An 11,131-nucleotide genomic window follows, 5' to 3' on the forward strand; every position below is an offset into this window, starting at 1 on the left:
GTAAGAGAAGAAGCCAAAGTGGCAACCTTTCTAGTTAATGACTTGCATCCACCCTTTTATCCCCTCTCTTTTCTTCAATTGGCCACTCAGACAGCATTCCCTCCCTCTAACTCTCCCATGGGGTGAGAAGAACGGGCATCAGTGGTGATGGGCACTGGCACAAAACAACACCCAGGGCCAGCTTCACGAGAAAACACTGCTCCTCCTCCTTGTGGTTTCGGGGACTCTACACAGTCAGAGAAACTTCTCTAGTAAGGAACTGTAGAAATGATCCCTGAAAGTATAGTCTTAACAACTGGTGTCTTAAACCTGGCCAGCAGAGAGTTGAGGCAATTCTCCTGAAAACACTGGTAATTGGTTGCAGTTTGAGGTGACTTTGTCTAGGTAGATGTCACAGAAACTCAAGTGTGCAGGGCATAATGAGAAGCAGACCGTTATGTTGTGGTGTGTCCTTGGATGGAAGGAAGCCCCGGGGGCTGTCTTGTTAGCCAGTATGTGATCATTAGTCTGTTGGCCTTGATGTGAAATGAAAGCCCAATGATGTCCCCTCGGGTGATGAGTTCAGAAGAACCTAGCAAAGGAACACAGGGCAGGAGTCACTTTGATAAACTTACTGGTGTGCAGCAATTTCCTCCGATTTGAAACATTCCCTCCTGGAGGAAGGAAGGAGGCTCAAGAGGTAAACAAGCCTGAAAAAAATTGACACTTACAAGGTCATAGGAACCACCCCCCCCCCAAGTTTATAGAAGCAGTCAAAAACTGTTGGGTGTGGGGGGACGGTGGCGGACTCTCTGACAAGCTCTGCAGCGTGCTCCGGTGATGCAGCGTGAATCATCTTGCCTCGTCACCTGTGCTGGGGTGGCATTTTTGATGAGTCACCCATGCTCCCGTAAACAGCCCCTCACCCTGCTCTGTAGGCAACTCAAATAAACCCACTGGTTCACCCAAACTGGATGTTGGTACAGTCTGGCTTTGGTCTGGCCTTGGGTCTCCCCAGGGAAATAGATTCGCAGGACTACAAAAGCACTGAGCTCTTTCATGGTGGTCTGTGTTTAACGTAGCAAGAGGAAGTTCTTGCCTGCGTGGGAGAGTCAGACATATGTGAGATGACACCCAGCAAGCTGAAGCTATGGCCCTGGGGATGACAGCCCTAATTGCTGAGGTCGGTGGGTGTATCCACAATATTAACTCAAACTGAATCCACAAGCTGGCTGGGCCTGCACATAGACAGCTCTGGCACTCAAAAAGGGTGGGCTAGGGCTGGAGGGATGGCTTGGCAGTTAAGGCATTTTTCTGCAAAGCCAAAGGACCCAGGTTCGAATCCCCAGGACCCACATAAGCCAGATGCACGAGGGGGCGCATATGTCTGGAGTTCGTTTGCAGTGGCTGGACCCCTGGCATGCCCATTCTCTCTCTCCCTCTCCCTCTTTCTCTCTGTCAAATAAGTAAATAAATAAAAATAAAATATTTTTTTTAAAAGGTGGGCTAACAACTTCAGAAGAACTTTGAAGCATCCAGGACAGAGCCTTTGTTATCAATGATAAATGATCTTGGGACTGGGGACATGAAAAGCTTGCCAGCCCAGGTTTGATTCCCCCATGTTAAGCCAGATACATAGTGGGGCCCATGCATATGAAGTTCGTTTGTAGCAGCAGAAGGTCCTGGCATGCCCACCGTATGTTCTCTCTCTCTCGCCTCTTTCCTACTCCTCTCTCCTTCCTCTCACTCACATAAATAAATTAATTTTTGTTTGTTTTCTTTTTTGAGGTAGGGTCTCACTCTAGCCCAGGCTGTCCTTGAATTCACTATGGAGTCTCACTCAGGGTGACCTTGAACTCACAGCAATCCTCCTACCTCTGCCTCCCGAATGCTAGGATTAAAGGCATGTGCCACCATGCCTGGCTAATAAATCATTATTTTTAAAAAAAAAGAAATGAACTGAAGGACATTGAAGTGTCTTCGTGAATGAGTTCTCAGTGCATCCATGTCAAAAGTACATACAGTGAATGATGAAATTCAATTCCAAGCCTGGCAACGGGGCCTCTATTTTGTGACACTCTCTGCTAATCCCTCCCTAGGAAACAGTATTTAGAGTTTACTAATTTGTCTCCTGTCATGAAAAAGAACATCATCTCTCTGCTGTCCCTAGTCTCCCAACCTGTGTCCCCTTAAAAGATGAGCCATTTCCAGTGTTATGGTTTAAGTATGAAGTGTCTCTGGGGCGCATGTGTTGAATGCTTCAATCCAGGTGATACCATGGTTATAGGAGGCAGAAACCTTAGGAGGTAAGACCTTGCTGTTTTAAGTCACTGGGACAGGTCTTTGAAGGATATACCTAGACCATTCTTCTCTTTTTAAAAAAAAATTTAAATTTATTTTTATTTGAGACAGAGACAGAGAGAGAGAGAGAGAGAGAGAGAGAGAGAGAGAGAGAGAGAAAGGTCACGCCAGGGCCTCTACTAGCCACTACAAAGGAACTCCAGAGACATGCGCCACCTTGTGCATATGGCTTACACGGGACCTGGAGAATTGAACCTGGGTCCCCAGGCTTCGTAAGCAAGTGCCTTAACCATTAAGCCATCTCTCCCGCCCATCATTCTTCTCTTTTAAGCCTTGAGATGGGCACAGCCTTTGCCAAGGGCTCCTGCTGCTGTGGTGCTCTGCCCCACCATACCTAAGGGATACAAGAATTCTGACTAAAACCTCTGAAACTGTGTCCCAAATTAAATAATTCCTCCATAATCATGTTTGTGTCAGGTATTTTGTCACAGCAAGAAAAAAAAAATTGTGGGATGGAGAGATGGCTCAGTGGTTAAGGCATTTACCTGTGAAGCCTAAGGACCCATGTTTGATTCCCCAGTACCTATGAAAGCCAGGTGCACTTGGTGGCCCATACATCTGGAGTTTGTTTGCAGTGGCTAGAGACCCTGGTTCCCCCATTCTCTTTCTCTGCCTGCCTATTTTTCTCTCTCTTTCATAAGTATATAAATAAATATTTTTTAAATGACTGTTTTGATGGTAGAACGGGAAGAAGAGAGAAAGGAGCAATAGCCATCAGGGCTTGGATGAACTGAATGTGGGGATCCAGGGGACAGGATGAATGTACAGTGACTATTGGTTTTGACTAAGTGGTCAGTGGAGGCGACAGGCTTAGGAGGATAGAATAAAGGGAGCCGGGGGACAGAACCAGAGACCTACAGCAATGTTACATCTAAAGTGCTCATTAGGGCTGGAGAGATGGCTCAACAGTTAAGGCACTTGTCTGTGAAGCCTAAGGACACAGGTTCGAGTCTCAAGGTCCCACATAAGCCTGATGCAAATGGTAGCACATGTATCTCGAGTTTGTTTGCAGTGTCTGGAGTCCCTGATGATCCCATTTCTCTCCCTCTCTCTGTGTGTCAAATAAGTAAAATAGGATAAACAAGGGCTGGAGAAATGGCTTATCAGTTAAGGTGTTTGCCTGCAAAGCCAAAGGACCCAGTTTCAATTCCCCAGGACCCACGTAAGCCAGATGCACAAAGGGTACTTGCATATGGAGTTCGTTTGCAGTGGCTAGAGGCCCTGGCATGCCCATTCTCTTTCTCTCTCACTTGCTGTTACTCTCCCTCTCTCTCTCTGATTGCAAATAAATAAATAAAATTTTAAAAATAGATAAATAAAATGTTTAAAACTAAAGTGCTCTTTAGACACTCAAAATGGAGATTCTAAAGATGCCACTAAATATCGGAGCACTGAACTCATGGATTAATTGTAGACCAGAGCTATGAAACTATGGGCTTGGTGGAGATCACCAAGGAAGAGAGAACATGTATAGAAAAAAGGTCCCAGGCTGGAGAGATGGCTTAGCGGTTAAGCACTTGCCTGTGAAGCCTAAGGACCCCTGTTCGAGGCTTGATTCCCCAGGACCCACGTTAGCCAGATGCACAAGGGGGCGCATGCATCTGGAGTGCGTTTGCAGTGGCTGGAAGCCCTGGCGCCCTCATTCTCTCTCTCTCTCTCTCTCTCTCTCTCTCTCTCTCTCTCTCTCTCTCTCTCTCTGCCTCATTCTCTGTCTGTTGCTCTCAAATAAATAAATAAAAATAAACCAAAAAAAATTTTTTGAAAAAAGAAAAAAGGTCCCACAAGAGAGCTGAAAAGAAGCCACTTACTAAATGAATCCTGGAAGAGGATGAGTCCCAGAAGCCAGGAAGACAAAATGTGAATAAGAGCGGATGAACTCAGTGCTTCGGGGAATCTGAGTGACATGTACACGGGGAACTGACCACTGCATAAGGCAACATGCAGGTCATGAATGGCCTGGACGAGTGGAAGTCCTGACTGTGTTGATGAAATGAGTATTTGAAGTCACAGGATAGTCATGACTATAGGCCATCATTGTGGTCCCAGGGCTTCCTGCCCTTTTCCCAGTGAACCATGGGAGAGAGTAGTCTCAGGAGAATCCGCTGTGTCATGTAAGCTGACATTTATCACATGAAACTTTTCCTTCCCTCCATGCAAACCCTGTGGGACTTGTAGATTTTTCCAGCCTGTGGGGTCCCAGACAGAGTGACTCAGATTAAAAAGATTATGTATTTCTAAATGAAGTTTTTTTTTTTTTTTTTTGCACAGGATTTAAAAATTCTCTCATAACTGTTGTTTATTTATTTTAAAAATAAAGGCACTATGGGTATTTCCCCCAAAATAAACAATCTGGGTATGACATGTTTATATTTGTGATCTGCCACGCATGTCAAATGATTTTTCAAGTATATGAATAATACATGGTGGTTAATTCTAAGAAGTTATTAAATTTGGGAAATATGAGGGTTGAACTTCTTAGAAACACTGAACATCATTGAAATGATCTCAAAATTAGATCTTTGTGATGATAAAAGAGTTCACTTACACTTTTTATGTAACTTGGAGAGCCCATGAAAGCTATTAAAATTATTAGTATCACATATTGGATCATAAATACTTTCTGAGAAGGGCCCTCAATGGAATGAGGCACAGGGAGAGAGGGGGCATAAGAGTATAACCCAATGGGAACATGACCAATTTGCAATAAATTCATACAATAAAGTTCTCAATAAAAAAGACAACTTCTTACAAATTTAGGGAAAGTACTCTGTAGTCAGGTAACTCACACAATTGGTCAAAAACAGCTTGATTTGGTGAAGCTGTCTTTTTTTTTAAAGTTATTGTGAACTTTATAGCATGGGCATCTTGCACATGGGTCATATTCCTATAAGGTTCCATCTCTCTTGTCCCCATTCTACTGAAGGCCCTTCTCAGTGGGCTTGTTGGTATTCACTGTGAGGTCATGGATGCAGAAGTTAGTCTCAGTGGAGTGTGTGTGTGCGGGGGGTGGGGGGAATGACAATGTCTCAGGAGATACCTTTCTACCGTGTAACTCTTACAATCTTTCTGATCCCTCTTCTGCAATCTTCCCTGGACCTTGTGGGCCTGTTAGCAGTCTCCTTTAGTGGTGAACTCTCTGTATGCCCAGAATTTCTGTTTTGATGGGCTTTGAATCTCCTCAGTGTTTACCACCATCTTCTTGGAGGAGGTTGTCAGACTGCCAGTGAGAGCAGCACTTGTGTTTACGTTGCCACTTCTTCTACAGTGTCTCCTGGGCCCTGGCAGATATGATAGAGATGACTCATCTCATGCTAGGCAGTCAGCTAGCTTTCTGGCTTACATGGGTCCTGGAGAGTCAAACCAGGATGCTTTGGCTTTGTAGGCAAATGCCTTAGCTGCTAAGTCAGCTCTCAAAATGTAATTCTTATTTAGATTTAGGACCCATCCCCCAAAATACCTCATTATGTATATGCAAACAAAATCTGACCAAATTAGAAGTCTAAAACACTTCAGGTCCAAGATTTCAGAAACAGGATACTCAGCCTGTAGTGATGATAGAAGCCAGGCATTCTGAGCCCTTATAAATTACTGAGCACTTCTATATCTGTTAACATGTATCGGATCATTAATCATAACAACCCCAGATGTCAAATATTTACTGTCTCTATTGAAGGGAGCGATCCTTTACAAAGAAAATGGAGTAATCTCAAGAAGCACAATTTCTATTTATATAAAAACAAGCAAAGAGTTTGTAGCAAGAGACAGGCAAACACCAATGCATGAACCTGAAACAGGACAGTTTGTATTTTGGTAGTTGTGAGCCAGGGCAGTACTCATATGCTCATTTATTTCTTGAACAAGTTCGTGTTGCATCTAGCCAGTGACCCAATTACCCAACTGAGTCCAAAGTGGCGTACCACTTCATTTCTGATCTGTTCCGGCTGAATCATTCATTGAACCTGGCTGTGGTCCAGGGCCACAGTTATCTGAACACTATAGAGTCTACATGCTGGGACAAGATTTTAAATTTACTAGCTAAGGCTCAGGAGAAGGAAGAAAGGAAAGAAAGTTAACAAGTGAATGACTCTATTGAAAATATTCTAGAGCTGGGGAGGTGGCTCGGTGATTAATAAAAGGCACTTGCATGCAAAGTCTGCAGGTCTGGATTTGATTGGCCAATACCCATGTAAAGCCAGATGCACAAAGTGGATTAGGCATAGGGAATACATTTGCAGTAGCAAGAGGTCCTGGTACACCCATCTTCTCTCTTCCTCCCTCTGCCCCTCTCTCTATCTCTCAAATAAATTAATTAATTTAAAAAATAAAGTGTTCTATGCACTTTACACATATCATCTTCCTTGAGCTCATAGCATCTTTATGTGGCATGAACTGGGCATCTCCTCATTACTCGTGAGTTTTTAAAAATATTTTATTTTATTTTTTATTTGAGAGAGAGAATAAGGCACAGGAAGAGAGAGAGAAAGAGAGAGAATGGGCACACCAGGGTCTCCAGCCACTGTAAACGAACTCCAGATGCATGTGCCATGTTGTGCATCTGGCTTACATGAGTCCTGGGGAATCAAACCAAGGTCCTTAAGCTTTGCAGGTAAGCGCCTTAATCACTAAGCCATGTCTCCACCCCATTACTTGTGAGTTTTGGAAGAACTTCATAGAGGCCATGACTCTCCAACTTCCCTCGATGATGTGGTGCTTCTTAATAAAAACTGATCTTAGAACCCTGATATCAATCAAATCCCCATCCTGACTCATCACTGCCTGCTCGAAACAGCATCATGAAGGGAAGAGTGACACAGGAAGTTAAACCGGCAGAGCCTGGTGGGGAAAGGCCACTACGCTGAGCCAGACAGGGTGTGGTGTTCTGTGTTCTCTCCGCCATCTGCCTCTTTGGGGACATACAACCTGGGGCTCATGTTCTCACTCACATGAGCTTCAGTTTGCCAACCTGTAAAGATGGAAAGGGAGGTTGTCATCACTTCTGTCAAGGATGGGTGAGAAGACGTGGAATTAAACCTGATAAGGCCTAAGCTGTTTGCCAGCTGCCTGGCCTTAGAAGAGACATTTAAATCTTTGACGCCTGTAGCAGTGACCTTCTCATTGCTGGGACAAAACAGCCAACCAGAAACAGCTTGTGGTAGGAAAGAGTTAATTTCAAGCTTACAGTTTCAGGGGGAAGCTTCATCATAATGGAGAAAGCATGGCAGAGCAGGCCACTGGTTCAGGTCTTCATACATAGGAAGCAGGACAGGAGGTAGCAGCAAGAGTGAGCCAGCTAACTGGATGCCCAGGCGGCTGGACCACCTCAAGGGCCAAGTGATGCAACTCCTAACAAGGCCCCATCTCTCACACTGACACCAGCTGGGGACCAAGCATTCAAAACACATGAGCCTGTGAAACCACCGCAGGGCCTGATTATTCAACTCTGATAATATTCTTATTTCACAGAACAGTTTAAAGATTAAAGGAAAGAATGCATGCTGAGCGTTTGTAACAGAGTCACCATGATTATTGATGACTAGGGTCACTGTCTTTGTGTGTGCTCTGGGAATCTCTGGTTCGGTTGCACTGAAAACCCTTCCAGTGAACACAATATAAATTTATTAAATGTAGGGCTGGAGAGATGGGTTAGCAGTTAAGGTTCTTGCCTGCAAAGACTATGGATCCAGGTTGGATTCTCTAGTACTCATGTAAGCCAGATGTACAAGGTGGCACATGCATCTGGAGTTCATTTGCAGTGGCTAGAGGCCCTGGTACATCCATTCTTTGTCTATCTGCCTCTTTCTCTCTCTAATAAATAAACAAAATAGAATATTAAAAGAATTTATCCACTCTGGAGGCAGAGGTAGAAGGATCGCCGAGAGTTCGAGGCCATCCTGAGACTACATAGTGAATTCCAGGTCAGCTTGAACCAGAGCGAGACCCTACCTCAAAAAACCAAAAAAAAAAAAAAAGAATTTATCAAATGTATAACAGACCAGTGACTTGGACTGAGCCCCTTTATTATATTCAGTAGGCTAAAGTTGAGTTATTCCCTCTGAAGTCATGTACCTCAAAGCCCAAATGAAGCTGCTAACCTCACTCTCCAAGAAATCAGAAGACAGACAAACACACAACCAGCTTTAGCCATCTTAAGAAAGTCTGCTCTGTATTGACCTTTTCAAGGAAAGTAATGTGAAGATGATATATGTGCTTTCTCTGGCTCTGCTTTCTTCAGACCTCCTGTCTAGAATGTCAACCACTGCTGTTTGGCTCATCAAAACACTCCATATATTTTATAAATTCTACAATGGAAAATAAAATCCTGCTAAGATCTTCAAGCTACATTTATTGTAATTTTGCCTTTTGATAGCACCACTTCTTATTTTTAGGTAATTATTTTTTAATTTTTAGAGAGAGGTGAGAGAGAGAGAGAGAGAGAGAGAGAGAGAGAGAATTGACACTCCAGGGCCTCAGCCACTGTAATTGAACTCTAGATGTTTACAACACCTAGTGGGCATGTGCGACCTTGCACTGGCTTCACCTTTGTGGGTCTGGCTTACATAGGATCAAAAAAGTCAAATATGGGTCCTTATGCTTTGCAGGCAAGTGCCTTAAATGCTAAGCCATCTCTTTAGCCCTAAAAATAATTTTTAAAGGGTACATTTTGATTTGCATTATATATAACATATACATATATATACACACATATATATATATTACATATGTTACACATGTAAGACGGAAGTTTTATACAGTTTTCATGAAACAAGGTCTTATTTTAACTAGTAGATCAATATTAGATGTTGTGTTATAAGAAGACATAGGCAGTTTGGAAGTACCAACATTTCTTGGCACAGTTATTGGTCTGTTGTTTTAGCCTTGTGACACATGATTTCACTCCTCTGTGCCTCAGTTTCCTCATTTGTGAACAGAAGACAACCTTACAAACAGCTCAGTGTGGCACCCTAGAGCCTGTCAAGTCTCAGTAACAGCTCGCTCCTCTGCAGTCCTTCCCCAGTTATCTCACAAACATTGAATCACAACAGGGCTAGAATCTGAGGAGAGGAGAGAAAAGAAAGAATTCTTTTTTTTTTTTTTTTTTTTTACTTGTCTGGACCTAACTGGGCCTTGAATTGCACTGTGCTCATCCCCACGGCTGCTTTTACAGGCTCTGTGTGAGAACCCGTGATTCCCCTGATTCAGAAAATGCATTTTTCCTGCTGCTCATTATGTCTCCTGCACACTCCCTATCAGTGGCTCACCCCCAGTCACCTCTGACTGATCTAGGGCAGAGTCCAGGACACCCTCATACCTGCTTACTTACCCACACCTGGCGAGCCATCTTTGGCCTGCCCAGTAGGAACACAGACCCCCCCCACACTACCCCAAAGCATGTCAGCCTGCCTGTCCGGCTGGATGGTCATCCTGGAGACCGCTAGGCTCGGAAGCCTGTTCTCTAGCAAGGACCGTTACTGCAGTCACCATGAGAAGAAGCCCGTTACTTTCCTGTCGCTCCTCCAGGGACCCTGATGCCTCTACCTGCCCCAAGTGAGCACCCCGGCAGGAAATGATGTCAAACCTGGTGCCTCTCTTGTGAAGCATTGGGATTCTTCCTTCCAAGAAACCTAATGCCCTAGCTTGCTGCCTTGCTAAGCTAAGCCCCAAAGGACCTTGCTCTCTCCATTTTATAGTACATCCTATTTCTTTTCTCTCAATTCCTTCAGAATTTGTAGTAGTAGCAGTACAGTAGTGGAAATAAATGCTCTTTTTTTGTATGTCTGTGTGTGGTGTGCATGTGAGTACACATGTGTGTATGTGTGTGTGTGTGTGTGTGGTGTGAGGTGCATGTGAGGGTAGGTGGAGGTAAATATTAGGTGTCTTGTTCAATCACTCTCCACCTTATGTTTAATACAGGGTCTCTCACTGAACCTTGACCTCACCAATTGGCTACACTAGCTACCCAGCAAGCCCAGGGGTCCTTCCATCTGCATTTTGCCAGCACTGGGATTACACCAGCACAGAAAGACAAGCACTGCATGTTTCTCTCTCATATATAGAGCCTAGCTTAGAATTTTTGTATATATTGTGGGAGATTATATAAATGCCCCCCCCTTCAAAAAAACCTACAAAGAGGCTCATGAAAGAGGGAGAATATAGACTTCAAGGGAGAGGGGGTGACAGGTAATAGAAAGTGATAGGAATGTCAAAAAGGGAATACTGGGGGTGGAGTGGTATAAGTGGGGATGGAGGGTGAGGGAAGGGTTAACCAAAACAAGTGTGTAATTCAATAAAAACACAAAAAGATAATAAGAAAAGCAAAAGAGCTATTTTCCCTTACAATGATGTGTGGCTAGAAGAGTTGATTTCGATCTCAAAAGAGTCCATGAGAAGCAACTCCCTTGTGAGACTTGTCCTGGGAACGGCCCAGGGTTGGAATCAGCATGTGTGGGGCGAGAACAGTTCTGCAGCCAGGCGTCAAGTAATTGAAGTCCCAGCTTCCTCTCTAATGCAATTAAACCTGAGGGGAGATCAATGCATGAGTCAATATTCATTATAGTCTGGGTCCCAGGAAGCAAAAGACCCTTCAAAAATATCATTGCTTCAGTTAGCATCAAAAATATATAAAAACACAAGGACCGTAGGACCATCTCTCTAAATGTCAGGTAAGACCCAAAAGGTCATGAGACTGGCTTCCGGTCCCAGCACTCAGGGGTGAGGCTGCCTGTATGATCTTTCTCCCTAGCTGCGCCCCAGGATCCCAGTCAAGTGGAGACTCCCTTACTGAACAATTGCG

At 44.0% G+C, this 11,131-nt stretch overlaps 1 non-coding gene across 1 annotated transcript; it reads right to left on the reverse strand.

Annotated features, from left to right (window-relative positions):
- Positions 1–81: 81 nt before the first annotated feature.
- Positions 82–290, reverse strand: LOC123461762. Its single transcript, XR_006637834.1, has one exon. It is a non-coding gene; the product is annotated as a small nucleolar RNA U3 (small nucleolar RNA).
- Positions 291–11,131: the final 10,841 nt, after the last annotated feature.

This window comes from Jaculus jaculus, chromosome 6, assembly GCF_020740685.1.
Source record: "Jaculus jaculus isolate mJacJac1 chromosome 6, mJacJac1.mat.Y.cur, whole genome shotgun sequence".
Lineage (NCBI taxonomy): Eukaryota > Metazoa > Chordata > Mammalia > Rodentia > Dipodidae > Jaculus > Jaculus jaculus.